The sequence below is a fragment of the Diceros bicornis genome, chromosome 31 (genome assembly GCF_020826845.1).
Source record: "Diceros bicornis minor isolate mBicDic1 chromosome 31, mDicBic1.mat.cur, whole genome shotgun sequence".
Lineage (NCBI taxonomy): Eukaryota > Metazoa > Chordata > Mammalia > Perissodactyla > Rhinocerotidae > Diceros > Diceros bicornis.
Window position 1 is genome coordinate 28,976,058 of NC_080770.1, and position 21,961 is coordinate 28,998,018.

General features: G+C 37.4%; 1 protein-coding gene across 6 annotated transcripts in view; it reads left to right on the plus strand.

The window, feature by feature from the left end:
* LRRC4C (leucine rich repeat containing 4C) overlaps nucleotides 1–21,961 on the plus strand; it is a 171,655-nt gene that overhangs the window by 43,464 nt on the left and 106,230 nt on the right. The window contains exon 2 of one of the 6 annotated variants that reach the window (XM_058527127.1): nucleotides 11,085–11,165. The exons of the other annotated variants lie outside the window; for them this stretch is intronic. The gene's annotated coding sequence lies outside the window, so the exon portion shown is untranslated. The remainder of the gene's footprint in view (nucleotides 1–11,084; nucleotides 11,166–21,961) is intronic. 6 annotated transcript variants of the gene reach the window in all.

The following is a 21,961-nucleotide window of genomic DNA, read 5'->3' on the forward strand; positions in this document are numbered from 1 at the left end:
TTCATTGCCTCTATTTGGGGTGTCACTGGTACTCTTGTTGTCACCACGTGTGCCTCTGGGGGTCACTGATGCCTTGCTGTTGCCACTGTCGCTGCAGTAGCTGGATTCACTGCTGGGGGTAGAGGGATGGCTGATGCCTCTGCGGCATCTGGGATCACCTGCATCGGAAACTTTGCTGACATGGCAGAGGAAAGAGGAGGGTGGGAAGGAAGCCAGGTTCATGGGGTACTGCCTCTGCTGTTGCCCATTACTTTATGACCACAGGCACCACTACAGTTGGGATGTCAGAGTCATGTGCATGGCCTCTGCTGCTGCTACCAGGCTCTGAACCACAGCTGGGGGCCTGGGATCATGGGGCTCTGCCTCCATTGCTGCTCTCCTCCCCATGGCTGCAGGTGTCACTGTGGCTGGCTGACCAGAGTCACATATGGTCTCCACTACTGGCCACTGGGTTCTCTGGGAGTGGCTGGCTCAGCCTCTGTAGCCAGGGGTCCAGGGCTCTGCCTCTGCTCTTCCCCTCATTTAGCCTTCTCTATGTGCTTCAATCACCCAGCTTCATATGTACCAATGTGTGGATCTCTCTGGCATCCTGGCGTTGGGCAATGTAGCCTTTGCTGGGTTATAGATGTTTTACTTTCTGTAGATTGAAAGAGAGACAAAGGGATCCTCTCACATGGCCATGATGATGACACTGCCATTCAATTCTTAAAACAAGACAATAAGATGTCTCATTGTTGTCCCATTTCACAGTTGAAAAATCTGAGATAGAGAAAGGTTAAATGACTCACACGAGGTCACTCATCTAGCTTATGTCAGGGCTAGGATTTGAACCTAAGGCATTGGGTAGCTACTGGGCTGCAGTGTATCTTGAGGGTTAAGTTTAATAATTCATAAATCAGTTTATTTCCATCACCTTTTTTACAAAGAACAAACCGTGTTCACCCTAATCCTTTGAAGAGAAGAAAGAACATGGCCACAGAAAAAGTCATCCACATTGATGATCTCATTTAATCAGCATGAGTATTCTTTGAGATAGTTACTGTTATTCTCATTTTCTAGGTAAGAAAACTGAGACTGACAGAGATTATCAAGTGTTAGGTCCCTCAGCTAGAAAGTAGCATATCTAGGATGCAAAACAAGGTGTATCTAATACTATACCAACTCTGTGTACCAACTTGCTTCTCTGCTTGATATTTAGCCCAAAATACCAAGTAAAAAAGCAAACAAACAAACAACAGGAGATTGTTTTTGATAGTGTTCTGATATACCTCTTGTTTCTAATAGTGTCATTATAAAGTCAAACATAAGCACAGAGACTTAAAATCTTTTACACTTCCTATTTAATTTCCTAGTCCAGAAGTAGCCTTAGATATTTGAATGTAAAAGTATAGACTGAGAATTTAGATGAATGATAACTTTGGAATTAAGCACAGAATGCTTCTATAACCATAACAAAGGTATTTAGGAATTGCTACTATCTGCATAAATGCCAGGTGGCATTTTATACGTTTAAGGATTAGGTGAAATTTCTTCTGATCCAAAATTATTTTCTCTCCAGTGTCACAGACAGCTCTAAAATTTCACCCAGCCATCCTTAATGTGTTTGTGCAAACACTTCATTTAGTAGCAGAGAGGAACTTAAGGTCTGGGAAGTTGAGTCTAAAGTCTCCTGTTTCTCAAAAAGAAAATATCGATGTTTTGTGCAGTGATACGTGTATATAAAAGTGCTTAGATAAAATGTTATTTATTTGAATAAACATAAAACATGCCACATAGTTTAATATATGCATTATATAAAGCTTTTGATTGCTTTACTTTCATTTCTCATATGTTCTCTACTCAATATAGGAGTTTTCCATTTTGTGTATTAAAGGTCATAGGGACAAGTAAACCAATCTTAGGTCCACAATTATAATCTGGGCCATTTTATCTTTGCCGTCCTGTGCATTTCAAACCATCTCTGCTCTTCACAGAAGCCCTGAATGAAAGCAAAATGTAGTAAATATTTTCAGAAAGGGCTTTTTATTTTTTGTCTCCTCTTGGATACCTAAATCAATATTTGACCTTTAAACACCCCTATCAGGATAAAATGGAGTCTGTCTGTGCTGACTTGGAACTCTAAAGCTTGTAGTAAGATTCATTTGTCTTGAGAGCTATCTATCTGTTCCTTGGGGTGCTCTGTGCGCTCGCATGTGTGCGTGTGTGCATACACAATTGCTTGAACTGACTGGCAATAACACCAGTATCACAAGATGTGAATAATGTTTTTTGATTTACACAATGTTTTCACCTATGTAAGTTCATTTGGGTCTTCTGATTCCATTAAATAGATAGGATAAATGATAGATAGATAGATGATAGATAGATAGATAGATAGATAGATAGATAGATAGATAGACTGATAGACAGATAGATGATAGAAAGAGAGAGAGATAATAGGTAGAACGTAAGTATAAATGATTCATTGAAGCTCAGAGAAGCTAAGTCCATGTAGCTGGTTAGATTCAGGGGCCAGATGCCAAATAAACCTCCTAACATTGAACTCCAAAGGGGGCCTTCCGAGATGCAGCTGCAAAGTAGGGGCCCAGATAACATGTAGTCTTTGTTGTGTCACAGCACAAAATGCTGCAGCAAGAATAGCAGAAAATGACTTGTTTGTCAAAGCATCCTAAGAACCTAAATCTGTGAAAGGCGTGACGTAAGCTCTTTTAAATTAAAGTAACTTATTGGAGCCCAGGAATTTTTTTAAACTGAAATCAGAGAAAAGGAGACTCATTGGTGTAAAATGAGGTGAAGTAACGTTTTTTATTTCTTATCTTAGGTATACAGGCACCCAATTTCCAAATTGAACTGTTCTACAAATGCATATTTCTTTGCATTTCAAGTGACTTTTACTTTCCTTTCTGCCTGCCTTTGGGGCACAGGGCTGAGGGCAGTCCAGGGGGTGAGGGAGTGAGGAGGTTTGGAAATATCTCTGGTTGTAAGGTTGAATAGGAATGTGACTGGTATTTGGAAGAGGAGTGCTGTTTGGAAAGGAACTGCTTGCTGTTTGTTTCAGAGCAAAATCATGGGATGAATTTTGCTTCAGTTGCTTAGTAGTTAAATGACATCATTCAATTTTTTAGTTGTCCTGGTATTTAATTACTTCCTCTTTATAGGAGCAAGAATAATCACTATCTCATAGTATTATAATGGAAAGTATAATTAATATATAATTAATATATCTAAAACCAAAAAGAGGCAACCAATAAAATATGACCGCTGAAATTATGGTCTTCTACAATTTGTAGGAAATCGTGCTTATTGCTTCCGAGTGACCTCATTTCTGACTGCTCAGGAGGGCCTGGTCTTGTTTTTGCACTTCTTTCTTGCAAAAATTACCAACTCGCCAAATGCACTACTACTACTTACAGGATCCCAATGAGAATAACAGATTTTTGTGGATTTGAAACTATCTAAATCTGAAAAGACAAATCTGTGTCACTCTTAGAACTTGAATTAAAACATGAGCTCAGGAAATAAGTGAAGATTTGCAGGGCCAGTTCACTTCTGAGGTGAGAAAAAGTCTTTCATCACAAGTTGGTATTCAGATCACAGTAGTTCTGGTTTTCAGTCCAAATAAATGGTTAACTAGTCTGCAGCAATAAGCAAAGTCAGATGACTTTAAATTGTCCTGCACTAAATTGGGAGGAGATGAATATCTTACCAGGAAGAAAGGCAATATCATACTGTCTGTGCTTCTTTATTTAATCAAGTATCTCTGATTTTCAAATTTCAAAATAAGCATCACTTTTTTCATGAATGAGTCTTTGAGGAAAAAAACGCCTGGAGATTCACTGCATATTTTAGTGAACAACATTTTAGGTATGATATATTTAGATATATCAGATTACTTTTACCCAGTTTTCTGAATGCAGTTTTCCAGGAAAGATCATTATGTGTGTGTGTGGGGGGGGTGTGCACACATACACAATATATTTCATATATATAATCATATGTAAGATATATATAATTTTTGGATTTCTTAAATACAGAGAGAAAAGTATTTTTTTATTCTGATGTCCAATGATGTTTGATTTCACTTTCTCTGAATCTACAGTGTAATTTAGCAGTCACTTTTGTTTCATTTTTGAATGAAGTGTGAATTCAGTGCGTTTAATAATACAATATGTAGTTTTTGGGAAATGAGACTCATTTAATTCCAACAAACAGATTTTAATTAGCTGTTAGCTGTGGGCCTGATACTCCTGGGTGTATAGGATGAAAAATACCACAGTCACTGCTCACGTGGTCCCCATGATCTAAAGCAGCAGTTGTTAACTGTGGGCAACATTGCCCTCCCCTCAGGGGACATTTGACAATAACTAGAGACATTTGTTTGTCATGATTGAAGGAGAAGATGCTACTGGCATCCAGTGGGTAGAGATCTGGGATGCTGCTAAGCCTCCTACAATGCACAGGGCAGCCATATAAAAAATAATTATACAGCCGAAAAAGTCAGTAGTGCTGGGATTGAAAAATTTTGTCTAGAGGGTGAGAAATACGTAATGCACTGTGATAAGTGCTATTTTAGGGACATGGATGAAGTGCTGGGGGAACTCAAAGGAAGAACTGGGGATGGGAGGTATGAAAAAAACTTTGTGGAGGAAGTGACATTGGGGCTTGGTCCTCAAGAATGAAGAATATTTTAGCTAGAGGAGGATGAAAAGGCAGAGAGCATTCTGGGTAGAGGTACAAAGATGAGCAAAGCATAGAAAACTAATGATGCCACAAGGCTTTTACTGCACACAGTTACCACTGAGGCAGACTTTTATTCATGGTTATATACAAACAAGGTTAATAACATAATTCTATGGGGGAGTTGTGTTCTTTTGTTGTTGTTGTTATGTGGATTTTAAGCTGAGGATATAAAACCTCCTGAGAGAAGAAACATAAAATCATGTTCTACTAGCAGGAGGAAGCTTTCCAGGCTCCCTGGCTTCGGTTTTCCCATGGTGCAATGAGTGTGTCTGTAGACTGACTGCTAATTTTTCCTCTCTTCCAAACCTTTCTAGAACTGGAACTCAGAGAAAGCGCTTTACCGAGCTTAGAAGCATTTGGGAGATAATATGACCTCCATATCTAAACAACCCAGAATATTAAGGCCTTCAAGAGGCTCTCTGACAGAAAAAAAAATAAAAGACCAGAGAGTAATTCAGCACTTCCTTTGTACTGATGGTACCGTGCAGTGGCCCAGAGTGTGGACTCTGGGAGTCCCACCTCAAAAACTTACGCACTGTTCACTTTTGATAAGTGATAGAATCTCTATGTGCTTCCATTTTCTTCCTCTTTAAATGAGTATAACGATTTCTATATCATAAGATTGTTTTGAAGGTTAAATACCCTACCATTTATAGCCTGACATGTAGTAGGTACTTAACAGTAGTTCTTTTTACTTTGCCCATCGTGGTCTGAAAACATGGAGATTTGTTTAAAGACCAGTCCTGTGTTTTGGGACACACCGTAAGCAAGATTCTAGCCTTCCTGGTTGGCAGAGAAGACATTGCAAAGAGTAGCTTTATAACAGGAAAATGCTAAGTGCTGTGGGCAGATAATGAGGTTAAGAACCATTCAATTAACAAAATGAAACAAGTGTGGTACACTCAGTGGGTGCGCTGGAGATGTCTTTTGAAATGTTGATGCTGATGGCACATGTGGTGATTTAAAAAGGTCCATATTTAAATTAATAAAAAAAAAAAGAGATAAAGAAAAAGAAGGAGATATAGGATGGAGGAGTGGGTCATAAAGTTGAAAGCAAGCAAGATTAGTTTAGATTAAAAGAAAAATTCAGTCTCTTGATTAAAAGACCACCACCATAAACTCCACCTGGAGAAACAATGGTATCACTTTGTCTCCTACTGAGCAGTTAGTATTATTTCTCTTTGCTGTTGTGTTTGAACATGCTCAGATTCCTGATAAGTCATGGCAAGAATAGTAAACAAGTTATTTTCTGCTTCCTGTGAGCATAAATACTAGCAGATATATATATACATAGAGAGAGAGAGACACGTATACACATATATACCTTTTATTTATAATGTTCATATTTTAGTTTAAAATTTCATTCACTAGTGAATTTTATCATTAAAGAATGACCTACTTCTATAATCTAAAATAGATGGAAATAAAAATGATACTTCCATTTATAGCCTCTTATGTAACCAGTGATTTGAGTGTTCAAACTAGAATTATTAAAACATCAGAAGATATATTTCAGTTTTTTTAAGTTAGTATCTTTCTCTCTCTCTGGTACAAATATTAAGGGTGAGCAAAACCATACGCTTCTGTTCATATTTCTCCTACTAACAGGAGATGAGATTACTTTCATCGCTGTTAAGTTAGAAGAATGAATCTGTCACATGTCACCTCACAGAAGCGTCTAAATGAAATGCCAATGTTATCATTTTCCACATCCCTTAATCACCATGGAGATTAAATTCTAAATCAAAAGTCTGCTGAGTTGACCAAAAACAAAGTAATATTGAGGATTTGATGTTTGGAAAAAGTGTAGACCAATTCTATTCACTATCTTCTTTTCTTTTTCTCCAGCAATTGATCAAAAAGTGAGGAATTTCCTGACTTAATAATCTGTCATGTATATGAGAATTTTAACATAAATTAACAGTCCCCAAATACCTAAAGTAGAACTTATAATAGTAATATAATAATAAAAATAGTTAAAATAATTTATATATAAACAGTATTTCTATATTGAACACTAAGCCCTGAGCACAGTGCTGGCAGTAGTATTTTATTTAATACTAACAACAACCCTATAAAGATATAGTATTATTATCCACATTCTCCAAATGAGGAAGATATTCCTTAGAATAGAATAATAATGTGATTGAATTCATGCAGCCAGAGAGAGTGATAAAATCAATTTGATTGTTCAGCAATTTTTTTTAATGCAATAGACTGCAATGGAATGGAATGGAATAAGATACGGTAGGATAGGACAGGGTGGAAGAGAAGAGAAGAGATAACTTAGAGTGCATCACATGTTGTAAGGTTTGATTGATGAAACTTTGCTTTCACGTTTGAGAGAGGGAGAGACAAAGACAGAGAGGGAGAGATAGAGGTGAGAGAGAGAGATGTATTGCACTGTTTAATGAATGTTTTTCCTGGAAGATATGATATAAAACCTAAAAATTTTGGAGCTACTACACTGAAGAATACTCTGCGTTACCCCATATTGCTATTACACAATCCAAACAAAATAAATACAGTTTTCATATTTTGCATATTCCTGGTTGACTCTTGTAATGTTTAAAGATCTGGAAGAATGAATCTTGTGCAACATCTCAGCCAATTCCAATGGGTTACATGTGGAGAAATAGAAGACTGAATACATTGATGCCCCAATACAAGATGGTACAGCTAATTAGTGATATATTTGGGGGTAGAATATGGATATCCCCCTAATGTCAGGTGTTGTGCTTTTCTTTCCTTTTGTTTGTTTCATTTTTCTCCTAGGAGTTGAGGATTAAATAAATACAGCATCAGAAATTACAAGTATAGACTGTCAACACATACTCATTGACTAGTATGTCTGTAACACATGTGAGCTTTGCCATTGAAATCAAATTATAACAGGGGTGCTTACTAAGTACCTCTTTGGTAAAACACTGTATTTAAGGTAGAAGCTATGCTTCTTATTGTCTTAAGCTTCTAATACAGATGAGAAAAAAGGTATTTACTCATAAATAATATAGTAATATATAAAAATAATAAGTTAAAAAACTAGCTTTTAAAATGTTTGTGGCAGGGGCCAGCTTCGTGGTGTAGTGGTTAAGTTCGTGCGCTCTGCTTCGGAGACCCAGAGTTCGCAGGTTCGGATCCCGGGCGCGCACTGACGCACTGCTTGTCAGGCCATGCTGTGGTGGCGTCCCATATAAAGTAAAGGAAGATGGGCACGGATGTTAGCCCAGGGCCAATCTTCCTCAGCAAAAAAAGGAGGATTGGCAACGGATGTTAGCTCAGGGCTAATCTTCCTCACAAAAAACAGAACAAAGTGTTTGTGGCAGATAGTAACTCTTATTTATACTTACCTCAGCACCCTATGCCAAACACAGTGCCTGCTTTTAGTAGATATTAAAGGAATAATTGTCGAATGGAAATTAAATGAATTTTAAAAATAATAAGCAAAATATGTATAGGAAACCTAGCACAGAATGAGCATATTGAAGGCTCTCAACAAACATGAGCTAAATAAATAAACGAGTCATGAATTCTAACTTTGGCATTAAGTAGCCGTGAGACATGGTCAGATCACTTCTCCTATTGGAGCTCAGTTTTCTCATCAATAATATAAGGTGTTTGGATTTGAAGAATGATTTTCTAACTACTTTTCAAACTCTAGGAAGGTACTTCAGGACTTCTGGGAAGAATGAAGTATTTTCTTGGCCAGTGATAGGTATGTAAAGTCCCTTAGCTTATGTTAGGCCTAAGATATTCTTTCCAAAGAAGAGCCCCACTGCTAAAATTGTTTGAAAAATATTGGTGTAAATTACAGTGTGGAAATTTGCCATTTTCAAATCAGTTTGAACACATACAATTTAAAAGTCCATCTTGCTGTTATTACATTACCATATAAGAAAAAGACAAGAGATCCTGCTGTTCCAGAAGCCACATTTAAAGGAATTTGACATTAATTTTATAGGAATGTTGGAGACAACACTAATTAATCGCAAAGACATATAACAATTCCTTCCCTACAGAAAGAGAAAAATGTATGTTCACTTGTCATGCATACAACAAGCTTCAAAGAGTAATAATTCTTAACATACTGGAATAAAGTATTTTATTATTTTTTGTTTTCCTCACTCCATATTCTCTTTTTATTTAAGAGAGCAGCATGCTGAAAACATGTTATTGAATTGCTTCTTTGATGAACCCTTGGGTGTTTTGGGCTTGTTTCCCTCTCCCCAGACAATTTAGATTGGTAGTTGGTAGGTAAAATTTTGCTGCTTTGATTATCAATTGGAATGTAAAGATGGCTATTGGTGGGTGTTTGTTTGACTCTAAAATCAAAGGAACTGAGCCTGAGACATTCATCTGTAGCTTACTAATAATCACAGTAATAATGGTAGTAAATAATAGTAGTAACAATAGTTACAATTAAGAGCTCTATTTAATCTTATTTGTTGCTTACTCATGCCAGGCACTGGGCTATGTCCTTTAAATCTGCAATCTTGTATATTCCTCATGACAACCCTGTGTGACAGGTTCCATTATTACAGGAGAGGCAAATGAGCACTTTTCCCAAGGTTAACACTTGGTATGTGGTGAGTCAAGATTTAATGAACTTACAATCTAATAGGAATGAAAATAAAAGACACACAGATCTCACACAAGGTAGAATATAATGAGTTCTATAAGAGAGATACATACAAGTATAATTCTCTAAGATTGTTCACCTGTGTACTGACTCATTCATTTCTTTGTGCAGCTGTACTCTCCATGTTCACAATATTACTTTTATCCAGAATCCCAGTGTTGGCAGATCCTTAGAGCTCCTTCCCTGCTTTTGTCCATTGCCAGAATCCCTTTCTATAGCATCCCGGAGAGCTGGTCACAAGACTCTGTTGCTGAACACCTTTAGTGATAAACATGCTCCCTACAGGCAGAGAGCATCTGCTGCTTGGTTCCTGTAAATGGAAGTTGAGTCAAACTTGGTTTCCCTGTACCTTCCATTCTTGGTTTTGTCTAATATAGCCAATTAAAAATTTATGACCATCCTTTTTCAACAATCTAACCCTTCTTTGAGGCCACATTTGGTTCCCTCCCTCCCATCCCCACATGTCTTCTTTTAGGGTTAACATTGCAGTGTTTCTGTGAGGTTAAAACTATGTAATCATGTAAAATGTTTAGGAGAGTGCCCAACACATAATAATCTCTCTATAAATAATAGATGATAATAATAATGAATAATAACATAATTGTTATTTATTGGATTAAACATTGTTTATGGGATTCTTATCCTCCTGGTTGACCACATTTTGTGTACAATTATTTAGACATAGACACTAGCTTTCCATAAATATGTTACTGCTAATAGGACACGATGCTTCAGGTTCATTTGTGTCTATCATGAAGATGAGCCCAATAAATTAAACTCTGGTTTTATGATTGACTTAATTGATAGGGACATTGGCAGTGCTCACTTTTGTATACATAATATCTGGGTTCTTCCTCAACGAGTCATTATATTTAAATATCCTTTTAAAAACCTAAAGCCATTGCCTGACTTTGTGATTGCTCATTAGAAAATAGTAATAATGAAAACAAGAAAAAGGAAAAATTGGAAACTCACTTAAAAATAATAAATAGAAGCAATTTCAAAGATTCTACCCTATATAAGAATGAGGAATGGAAGATAAGTAAATGTAGTTAAAACATGACCAGTCCTCCATTCAAAGGCTGAGTCTCTCTTTTTCACTAAGCATACCAACTCTTTGTTTATTAACATAATACAACTGTAATAAAATAAAAAGGTTTCACTACAGACCAGACAAGGCCAGACAGCTGATTAAAAGATGCTAAAATGTGCAGCTCCCTGGAGCCTAGAGTCGCTTTTAAGGTTGATTTTGAATGACTTGTCCAGGCAGGGAGTCTTCCAGGAGGAAATGCATCTTTGTCTGGGGTTAGGTCAAGGGCTGAACTCCCAGGGCTCCAGTGAACCTTGAGGAGAAATCTTTGAGGCAGAGCCCAGACAGAGGAAGTCACCAGATCCTTGGAAGGGGGAGGAGAAGATTTACCATCCCTCTGGAGTGATTTTCAGTTGCAGCACTTCTCAGGCAAAGAGTATGCCAACAGCCGTTCTTCTGGTTTGCTTGTCTCTGGTGGGCACCAGCAACCTATGAGGTTCTGAAGTCTCAAGCTGAGATACAATATAAACAAGCTATTTGAATATCTTTTCATCTTCTTTATGTTCCTTTTAGAGAGGGAATGTTCTAGGATGTGGATCCTAGTCTTGCAGGATAATGGCATTTTCATACTGTAGGGTATCTTACATTATCTAGTCCAATCACCTCATTTTGCAGATCAAGAAACTGAGGCTGAGAGAGAGGGGACTTTCCCAGAGTCACTCAGCTAGTCAGTGACAGACATCAGTGGAACTTGAGGTAAGTTGTGTGGCCTCTTTGGGCTTCTCTTTCCAAATCTATAAAAGGGAAATGAGGAATATGTCTGCACAATCTCTTGAAAATTCCTTCTTATTCTGATATTCTACTTATGTAATTTTTAATTTAAGACTCCTAACTTTCGATGTGATTTTCACTTGGCAATAATCAAGAGGCTTTTCTACAAATGATGCATTTTTGTGCCTAAATGAGTGTTCTAGCATTTTGATGAAGGCTAAAATTCCAGTTAATATTTTGCGTTGTTTACAGATACTTACCTCAGTATATGGCATGGATTTGGATTATATATTCTGAAAATGCACCCTGGTTTTGAATATAGTTGATAATTTACTGTCTTACATCCTAACACTTCAAACAATTTCTTAATAAAACAATAATATATGTTTCTTTATTGTTATTTCCTTATGTTGTTTTACTCATCACTGGGAAGTTCAGGTCATGTAAATGAGTAACGATGCTAAAGACGTCATGCCATACAGGATAGCAATGCCCAAGGTGGTTTTAGTTAGTTGAAAACACTATAGCTTGTAAGCAAGGGTTGGCTTTTTATTTTTCTCTCATTTCTTTAGCAGGCACATTTTAGATAATCTGATAGCAAATCCATTATGTAATGGCAGCTATAAAAGCTTTCATCAAGAATGTGCATGTTTAGTATCTTTGTATGGGATAAGTTGGGTTATGCGAGTGGCATGGGCAAAAGATTCAAGAGTAAGAAAGACTTGGGGGCCGGCCCTGTGGCTTAGCGGTTAAGTGCGTGCGCTCCGCTGCTGGCGGCCCAGGTTCGGATCCCGGGCGTGTACCACTTCTCCGGCTATGCTGGGGCCGCGTCCCACATACAGCAACTGGAAGGATGTGCAGCTATGACATACAACTATCTACTGGGGCTTTGGGGGGAAAAATAAATAAATAAAATCTTTAAAAAAAAAAAAAGAAAGACTTGGTGTTTCAAGTCCTTGGTTCTACGGAATTTGGGGGAGGCAGGTATAGGAGGAGCATGGAACTTAATATCCTCTTTTTTATCTGTTTCTCCTAAACTCATCAGATGCAAGTCTTTCTAGTATTTCAAATTCTCTTTGCCAGGTATATTAAATATCCATCTTTCTGTGTTGAATATGTGAATTTAGTTTATTTTTAAAGTACAGTTTATAATGCACAGAGTTCTGAGGTTGGAGAGTTTGTTGCTTACAAGGGGAAGCATCTTTACACCAGTGGGCATGCAGATTCTCAGAAATTTATTTCCTACATGACATTTGACAAGTTATGTTTGATGATGTTTACAGGGATATCAAAAGGATCAAATGAGATATTGTATATGAGAGAAATGTGTACAACCTAAAGCATAATAAGAATCCTTTTTCTTTTTATACAGCATATTAGGACAAATGGATAAGTGTATAGAAAACAGTGAGGGGTAAAGAAGAAGAAGGTGTGAGAAGAAAATCCTTTACTTTTCCAGTAAAATCATGGCTTAGAGCAAAGGGACTACAAGGATGCAAATGAAATATTGCTGCTAGAATATCTGATGTGCATGCTTCTTAAAATGTTATGTACATTCAAGTTGCTTGGGGATATCTTTAAAACACAAATTCTGATTCAGTAGGTCTGGGGTGAATTCTGAGAGTCTGCATTTCTAAAAAGCTTTCAGATATTGCTGATGCTGCTGGTCTCCACTGCTTTGAGTAGCAAGGTCCTCTGCCATCAGATTAACAGGTGTAACCAAAAGTCAACTACTATCTTACTGGGAAAAGAATCAGTTATAAACCAATGTTACTGCAATAAACAAAAAATTAAAAAAGAAAAAAAAAAAGAATAAATTTATTCACAAACTGGGATTCATATATCAAAGGAATACCATCCAGCCTGGGAAACACTCTCCCTTGTCATGCAATAAAGGAGCTTGCTGCACTTTCTGGTTTTGTTATTAAGAGTTGAGAGAAAACATTCTGCTTCTGTTGGCTGGGGTTTCTGGCTGAAAGATAGTGGCAAGGTAGGGGTTTCTACCCAGCAGAATAAGGAATAAACAAGATCTAGGGAACCAACACATTGTGAAGGCAGTTGAGTTGTTTCTCATTCGTTTTCCAGGTCTTAGCTAACAGAGGTCTTTGAATCTTGCCTTAAGAATTTTATATATGTGATCGGTTGCCTTAACTTTGCCCTTTTCCTTGGAACATTGCATATTTACACTGACTTGAATCACTCACTTCTCTAATATAAATATGAACAGGAAGAAACCATATGAGATATTCCCCTCTTTTTTATGTTTTAAATTCAATTAAACACATTGCCTAAGTATTAGGTTACAAAGTAGTGGACTAGGCACTGGGAGGGTCATAGGAATTATGGAAGTAGGTACCAGGTATTCTCACTTTGCCTTTGAGGATACAGGCGTAATAACGAAATACAAGGCAGTTTGAGCTTAAAAAAAATACTAGATCTGGAAATAACGTGTTAGAGATCGGAAAGAAACAGAAATCAATTCCATTGGGAAGGGAGCTAGGAAGACTTCGTAAAGGGGGAGGAATTTGGAACATGGTCATTTGCACATGGAGGCCAGAAGACAGCTTGAGGCATAGTCTTTGTCATACTGTAGCATATAAATGGACAGCAAAAGCAAAGAGACGTAGGTTAGCGTAACACAATGAACACAATGCTGGCATTGAAATACCATTCCTTGGAATTCGGGCTAAAGCCTAGAGCTTGTGTGGGCTTGCTGGAGGTAAGGGAGGCCATATCAGGGTAACATTTTAGCTGCTGCTTCTCTCAAACTTTGATTGTTCCCGTTGGGCTAGTTCCTCGGAATCTGCAGGAGAAAAGGTCACCTTTTGTATAAACACCTCCGCTTAGCCTATGGAGCACAGCACTTCAGAAGGTACATGAATCAGGGAAGTGAGAGAAAGAAATGATTCCAAATTGCCTTAAAAATGTGTTTCTATATTAAATCTTATACTCATTAGGTGCTCCTTCTTTACAGCTCTGACACTCAGATAGGATAAGGATATTCATTTCTTTAACTTATGTGAATTTAAATACATGAATTTTTGCCATGACAGTTACTTTGGAGTGTTGGTTGGTCATAATGGAGAAGCTTTTTATATCTTTCTTTGATATGCTGCTGCTTAGCCATTTGAAAAAATATTGATTCTGCAACCCTTGTGTGATTGCTAATTGCCCTGGCTGGTGCCGTTGCCTGGGTAGCGTGGGGCTGGGGTACTGTCTGGGGTTGCTGTTGTCAATGCAGTCCGAGGATCAACTGTAGACAGAAGTGAGGATAACCAAACAACTTTAGCCATTATAAAATCCAAGGGCAAGTTTGGGGTCATAGTCAGGAGGTGAAATAAATTCAAAATTCAAAGATAATCAGGAACATATCAGGAAACAGTGGGTAGGGCTGTGCCCACTTGAGGGATTAGAGTGTGAGGTGTTTGTTCTTGCTGAATATTGACTGTGTTGGCTGAGACTTCTTAAAGACACAAGACAGTATTTGAAAATGCCATTCCATCTCCTTTATTGCCCACCCATGGAAGCTATTCTCTTAAGAGCACAGATGAACAATGGGAAGTTGGTGCTGCTGTATAAACTTCGATCCTTTTGTGTTCCAGTGAAGAAAGCACTGTACCACCTGTGCTAAGTGTGTTTTCAATTTATCTGAATTTATTAAAATCCAGGAAATGATAAACAAGAGTGACTCTATGAGACTCTAGTTTTTTTAAAACTCCAGCCAGCTGTGGCTGACTTTGCGTCCTTTGTTATCTGTGCTGTCATTGCTTCTTTAACTTCCCTCCTTTCCTCATGCTGTAACTTCGGTGGTGTGGGATATCATCATTTTCATTCTTGTAGCACACCGTCAATTCCAGCTTCTAGGTAATGAAGGTTCCCAGGTCACTTTGCATCCTTTGTCATCTGTGCTGTCATTGCTTCTTTAACTTCCCTCCTTTCCTCATGCTCTAACTTCGGTGGTGTGGGATATCCTCATTTTCATTCTTGTAGCACACTGTCAATTCCAGCTTCTAGGTAATGACTAAACTTCAAGGGCATAGATATTTCCTGCTGAAAACTGTTTTGACGATTATCTAGCATGATGGTCCCCTTTGTTTTTCAGTTTAAACAAACAAACAAGACATTGAACGTAAATATGAAGGAAGGTAAAAGAGCAGGATGTAAGAACAAGAGAAAGGGAGTGAGGAAATGAAACCACCATTTACTGGGTGCAAACACAGAGCACATACTCTGCTAGGTTCTTTATATACACTGTGCTGCTTAGTCCCTGCCATGACCTTGGGTTAGGGACATCATTGGGCCCACTTTACCAGAGGTCAAATAAAGTGAGGGAGATTCTAATCAGATCAGAGTCACGCTGGCACTCACCAGCAGCACTGAGACAAGAGTCTGGATCTCTAACTGCTCTCCACTACCAGGCTGAAAGCAGCGGATGGTGGTGACCACAATGAAAGTGCCATCCTTTCTTTTTCACAAAGTAGCTTGAACTATGCCAAGATGAGCCATTTAGATAAAAGGTAGAAAAGGGATGAGAGTTGAGTAAAAGTTAATGTTTCACTCCCTTCCAACCAGAATTGTCTTCATTCACTTTGAACCTAACATATATGGGTCACTTTTTGGTGGCAACCATCTTTTACATGAAGACGACCTATCTGTTCCGAGTCAGCAACATGGAATCGTGTTGGGTTATCCCTGAGCTGTTTAGCAGGTTGATAGACAGTCTGTACATGTTTAATATGCAGAGATTTATTTTTTAAATAAATCAAGGCAACTATGTTTTTTCCTTTATAATCCATATCCAGACTTATGTGTTGCTAATAAAGGATGTTCTCAGCTCTGCCCATTTGTTCTTTAAAGAGCTATATATTAAGCCCTTACTATGTACTAGAAACTGTTACAAGCTATATTAGTCAGGATTGTCTAAACTCTGAGATAACAGAGCAATTCTGAAATCTCAGTGGCTTAACACAATGGAAGTTTATTGCTGTTCATGCTAAGTTTCCTGTGGGCTTTGCTGTCCTCTCAGGTGAGGTGAGAGGAGCCAATCTGCTTCTATCTCATAGATTTGCCTTCTCAGCATGTGTCTTCCAGATTATTATCACAGAAAAGAGAACTGGAGTTGCCTCAGGGAATTTTCTCTGCCTCCCCCAAAAGGGACACCCTTACATTCTATTTACAATCCATTTGTCAGGAATCATCTGGCCCCATGGAACTATAAGGGCTGTGGTGGGGAGGGTGCTAGGAAATACAGTCATCTCTATGCCTATGAAAGAAAGAATGAACAGATACTGATAAGTGCTGATGATGAATCACAAGTTCTGGGGAGAACAAAGATTACATTTTTAAAGTTATCTGCTGTGAGAACTCTACAGTCGTATGAGGGAAACAATAATTACAGGGGAGTATTTAGGGCAACATTACTATTTGGCAAGGCCTATAGCTCCTGAAGCCAGCAGTTGCTGCTTTCTTTCCAAAGTTTCTTTTCCATCTGAAACAACTGACTTGAGAATTACAAATTCCTTGTATTCTCTTGTGTTCATGCTATCTGCTTTGTTTTCTTAAATAGAGGTCAAAATGTGTTTAAAAACTAAGCCTGGGTCTTAGAACTTCTTTTTTTGGAACCAGTGGCCTTGTGGCAGCTGTTGTTTGACAGAATGAAGAGAATTTTCCTTGCCCACTGTAAGCCATGAGGGGCAGAAGGGAGCTGTGCACACTAGCAGCTCTCTCTTTGTTGGACACTTGTTCTTTATAATTGTCCCAGCATTTATGACTGGCATGGTCAGATTCGGAGAAGGTTTGCTGGCATTCACCATACAAACAGAAAGCGTATGCAATTGGAGAGATCTATACTTTGCAGAAAAATAAGAGTGAAAAACATAAGGCCGTGCAAGTATGTTTGGGCTTGAGAGCATGAACAGGTCTGTGGAGTTGGGTTGAAGATGACATGTTGCTAAAGAGTCTAGATACTTTCTTTCTGTGTTTGGTACGTATGTGTCTGTTAAAACTCTTTTACTTAAAAATAATCGAGGAAGAGCTAAAACATTGGTGTCATGTTGATTTGTAAAGAATGGAAGAATAAAAATCTGTAGCATTTTTGGAAAGTGTTTTTATAGTGAAAACAATTTTCACTGTTTGTGTCTTGTTTATAACTGTAATGTGCTTTATCCGTAGACTTAAGTATTTGGGCTTTCCCTGTCAAATATTTCCTCTCAACAATTGCTCCCTGGGCCTTCATTTTCAACTTCCATTGACTTTAGGTTATATCCATATAATAGATTTGCTTTGGCATTTAGACCTGTGTTATGGCCTCTAAGTAAATATTTTCAGGGAAACTGGAGAAGAAGTATTATGGCCTCAAGAGATTTTGAAGATAAACTAGAAAGTCAAACTATGAAAATTACACAAATAATAGTAATGATAATAATATAATCATGAATGTTAATTGGACATTCATTATGGTCCAAGTACCAGGTAATGTGTTTCACAAGGACCTTTTCATTTAATCTGCATTTTTATGAGAGTCAGGGACTCTTAATAGCCCCACTTTAACAAGGGGCTTAGAGAGACGTTAAATGAATTGCTCATTGTCACATGACCAGAAAGTATCTGTCTATTTAAAGTCAGCCAACTCTTGTCCCACTGTGTGGACAATCCACTAACCCAAAATATAACCAAAGGAAATTGCAGCCTAAACTATGTATTTTTAGTTTCACAAAGAAAGTATATTTTAAGAAGAGTACTACAGTTGGAATAAAGTTTGGAATAGAGATTAAGCAGTAAGGATATGTTCAGTTTTTATCTAGAAGTATCCAAAGGAAAAACCCACTAGCTAATGCAGCAGTTGTCAATCAGGAGCAATTTTGCCTCCCTACCCAGGGGACATTTGGCCAAGTCTGGAGACAGTTTTGTTGTCATGACTGGGAGGAGGCGTACTACTGGCATCTCGTGGGTAGCATGTCCTACAATGCATAGGGCAGCCCCAAGAATTATCCAGACATAAATGTCAGTAGGGCCAAGGATGATCTTGTGTGAAAGAGTCTCTTCTGCCGGTAGGTGAACCGGCATAACTAAGAGCTCAATCTTTGGAGTCAGTAGACCTAGGGTTCAGTTCTGGCTCTACTGCATGACTTTGGGAGTTCAAGTTCTCTAAGTCTGAATTTAGTTACTTATAAATTGGAAATAATGATGATAGTTACCCTACATGGTTGTTTTGAAGATTAAATGAGAGAATGTATACAAAGTGAATAACATAGTCCCTGGCATTCGTAGATGATCAATGATTTTAGCTGACAAAATGATTAACTTTGGTTAAACAAAGTTAGTATTGTCTTCTGAGTCCCTCAAAGACTGCTGTTGAGTAGGTGTTTATTTTTTTTAATTGATTTATTTTGTGAGTGTGTGTGTGTTATATCCTACAGGTTTTGACAAATGTATCTCACCATTATTTATCATATCATACTGAATAGTTTCACTGCCTTAAAAATCCTCTGGGCTCCACCTACGCCTCTTCATCCCCACCCCCAACCCCTGGCAACCCACTGACCTGAGCAGGTGTTGAAAAAGAACTGCCTCCAAATCAGACAGCTTTGTTTTAAATCCTGTTTCCTCTACTTATTAACTGTATGACCTTGAGCAAATGCCTTAGAACTCTCTGTGCCTTAGTTCCCTCATCTATTAGGTGGGGGTAATAAGTAGTATGTATCTTCTAGAGTTACCGCGAGGCTGAAATGAGAATATATATGTAAAGTGCTTAGAACAGTGTCTACCACTTAGAAACACGTTAGCTCTTATTATTCATTTACTTACTATTGTTAGACAAAACATAACATATAAATTAATTTTCAAGTAAGTGAACTTTACCTCTTGAAATTCCTTTGTTTTATTTTAACAATTAGAGTAATGGAAATCACTCTAAAATTATATTTAAAAATTCCTTGCTTGTTTAAAAACGAGTACTAAATACTCTTTAATGTTTCATAGTTAACTCAGGGTCTTTGTCATCAACCATTGTTTTTTTGTACTGGATTATGGTACATGAAGCTTTTAAAACTATTGAAGTATGAGGATTTTCCTTACTCTAGGCAGCTGGACTATTTCATTTTTTTGTCTGCTTTTTAAAAAAAATATATTGCCTTTGCTTCCTTCCTATCAAAATATCAGCTGTCTGACTTTAGCAGACTCTCTTGCCTTTTCTAAATATCTGCATTTTATTGGTTCATCAATATTTATTGAACATACTATGTGCTATGCTCTCTAATGTATATTAGCAACCAAAACAAAACAATTCTTTCTTGGAGCTTACTATTGAGCAGAGGTAAACATTGAAGACATAACGCCAGTTAAGTAATCATTTAGTTCCAATGTGATCTCTGCTATGACTGAGCAGTATCAGTTGCTATACTTAGGGGCAAACCCTCTCTTGTGGGATATAAGACAGACCTTCATGGGGAATTGATCATTAAATGGCAATCTGAAAAGTGAGTAGTCATTAACAAGGCAAAGAGAACAAGCACTACAAGCAGATGCAACAGCATGTGTCAAGGTCCTGATTGTGGACAGATGGCATTAAATAAAGGAATTTTTAAAAGCCCTGTATGGCTAGAGACAGAAAAAAATCCAGGTTGATGGTAGCATCGATGAAGCTAGAAAGACAACCAGGGATTCAATCATGCATGGTCTTGTAAAGCATGTAAAAGACTGACTTTAGCCAATAAACAATGCAAGCCATTGGAAAGTACAAGCTTGTTGTTGATATGATAGATTTTCATGTGAAGAAGGGCGTGTAAGCAGGAAAGACTAGAGGCAGAGATAGCAGTTAGAAAGCTACAGCAATAGTCCCTGCAAGATGTGAGGAAAGCAGTCCAAATTGTTCCTATAACAGGAATATGTTCTAAAAACTCTCCCATGAGAGGAGCGCCAATATTTAGTTTATGCACTTGAAAAGATTTCTTTTGGCTTGTTTATCTGCTACCTTGCTCTTGGTTGCATTCCAGAGGATTACAAGTGATGAATAATCAATTTCCAAAAGGGAGAAAATATAAATGTACAGCAATAATAAAAATAAAATTATATTTGTATAATACTTAAAAGCTATCTATTATTGCATTTAATTGGCAAATTTTCCTGACAAGTGCTTTTTACCTTTACTGTCTCTACAAGACTGAAGCCTAAGTTGCTATATCTTAATTTATTGGCAGTAGGAAATTTCTCCTTCAGTAAGCCATGATGCATAATAGGAAATTTCATTTGTCCTGTCATACAGAGAAAGTTGAAATTGAGTAGAAGTGGCCTTCCATTTTGTTCTTTACATTGTAGGAGAGAGATAAAAATGTTGATTCATCAGTTCCCAGTTTTAGCCACTAGTGCCCTGATAAAAAATCCAATACTTTAGCTATTTAAATAAAATATTTACCTACGTCTATGCATGCAAAATATGTGCCATTTAAAATATGAACTGTGCAAATATTAAATATGTATGCACACATAGCCATATTGTATGGGGCCTTGAATGCCATATTTAGAAAACTGGACATTCTATTTTGAACATCTATAAAAACTGTGCAATAGTCTGTTTATTTCTAAAATACGTATCTAAAATAGGTATAATAATTGCTTTCTAATAGGGTGATTGGGAGAATTAAATGAGATCATTTAGACAAAGTGCTTGATTTATCATCTAGCACATAATAAATATTTAATACATTTTAAATATGCATATATAATTTAAATATAATTTTTATTATCACAAATTGACTAAATGGCTTATTATAAATTTATCTATGTTGATAACATAAGATTATATTCACAGATACAAATGTACACTTATGCACTTACATACACTATGTTAGCTATTGATTATTATGACAAAACTGGTTGCACAGTGATACTCAAAATGGCATCTAGTCCTACAGCCACCTTTCCTAAAATTAGCTTTTTTGTTGTTGTTGTTTTTTGGTCATTTTTGTCCTGGGAAGTTACCATAAATCAGAAGTTGAATGGTAGCCCTGAAGATATGACTTCATATGAGTTGAGGTTCTGGCCTATTTTCCATATCCTACTTTCTCTTGTTTACTCATTCATTCCTTTATTCATTATTTAAACAAATATTTACTGGATCTCTACTCTGTGCCAGCTGCTATAACCTGTCTTACAGTCTGCGAGGGGAACAAACACAGCAAATATCTACAATAAAATAGTGCGAACAATGTGCAATGCATCCTTTTAAAGTAAGGAGGCGTCTATTCTTCTAGATGATATGTGGTTAAGTATGATGTACATATTTGTCTATTGTTAACTAAAAAGGAAAGAATAAAAATTAAATAGAGGAAACCTAAAGGAGCATTTCTTTCTAAGTATCTATTTTTTATTCATCCTCCTGTCGTCATCCACCACCTACATGCTGAAGACATCCGAATGATGAGCAGTAATTGCTCTCACTTTCCCTCTTACCCCAGAATCCTATTTCCATGTGACTTTTGGCAATCTGTAGGTAGATGTTTCATAGATATCTCAAATCATTCTGCTTAAAACAAATTCAGTATGTTCCTTCCTCTCACAAAAATTGTTTCTCCTCCTATTTGTCTAATCCCTGTTAAATGGATCACCACCCACAAAATCACCCCAACTGAGTCTTGGAGTCCAGTCAATGTTCAGTACCTGCCCACAGCCCAAGCAAATTGGTCATCAAATCTTTCTCATCCCCTGTCAATTTTTTCCCTCTCTCTTCTAGGTAAACACACACACACATGCACACACACACACACACACACACACACAAACCT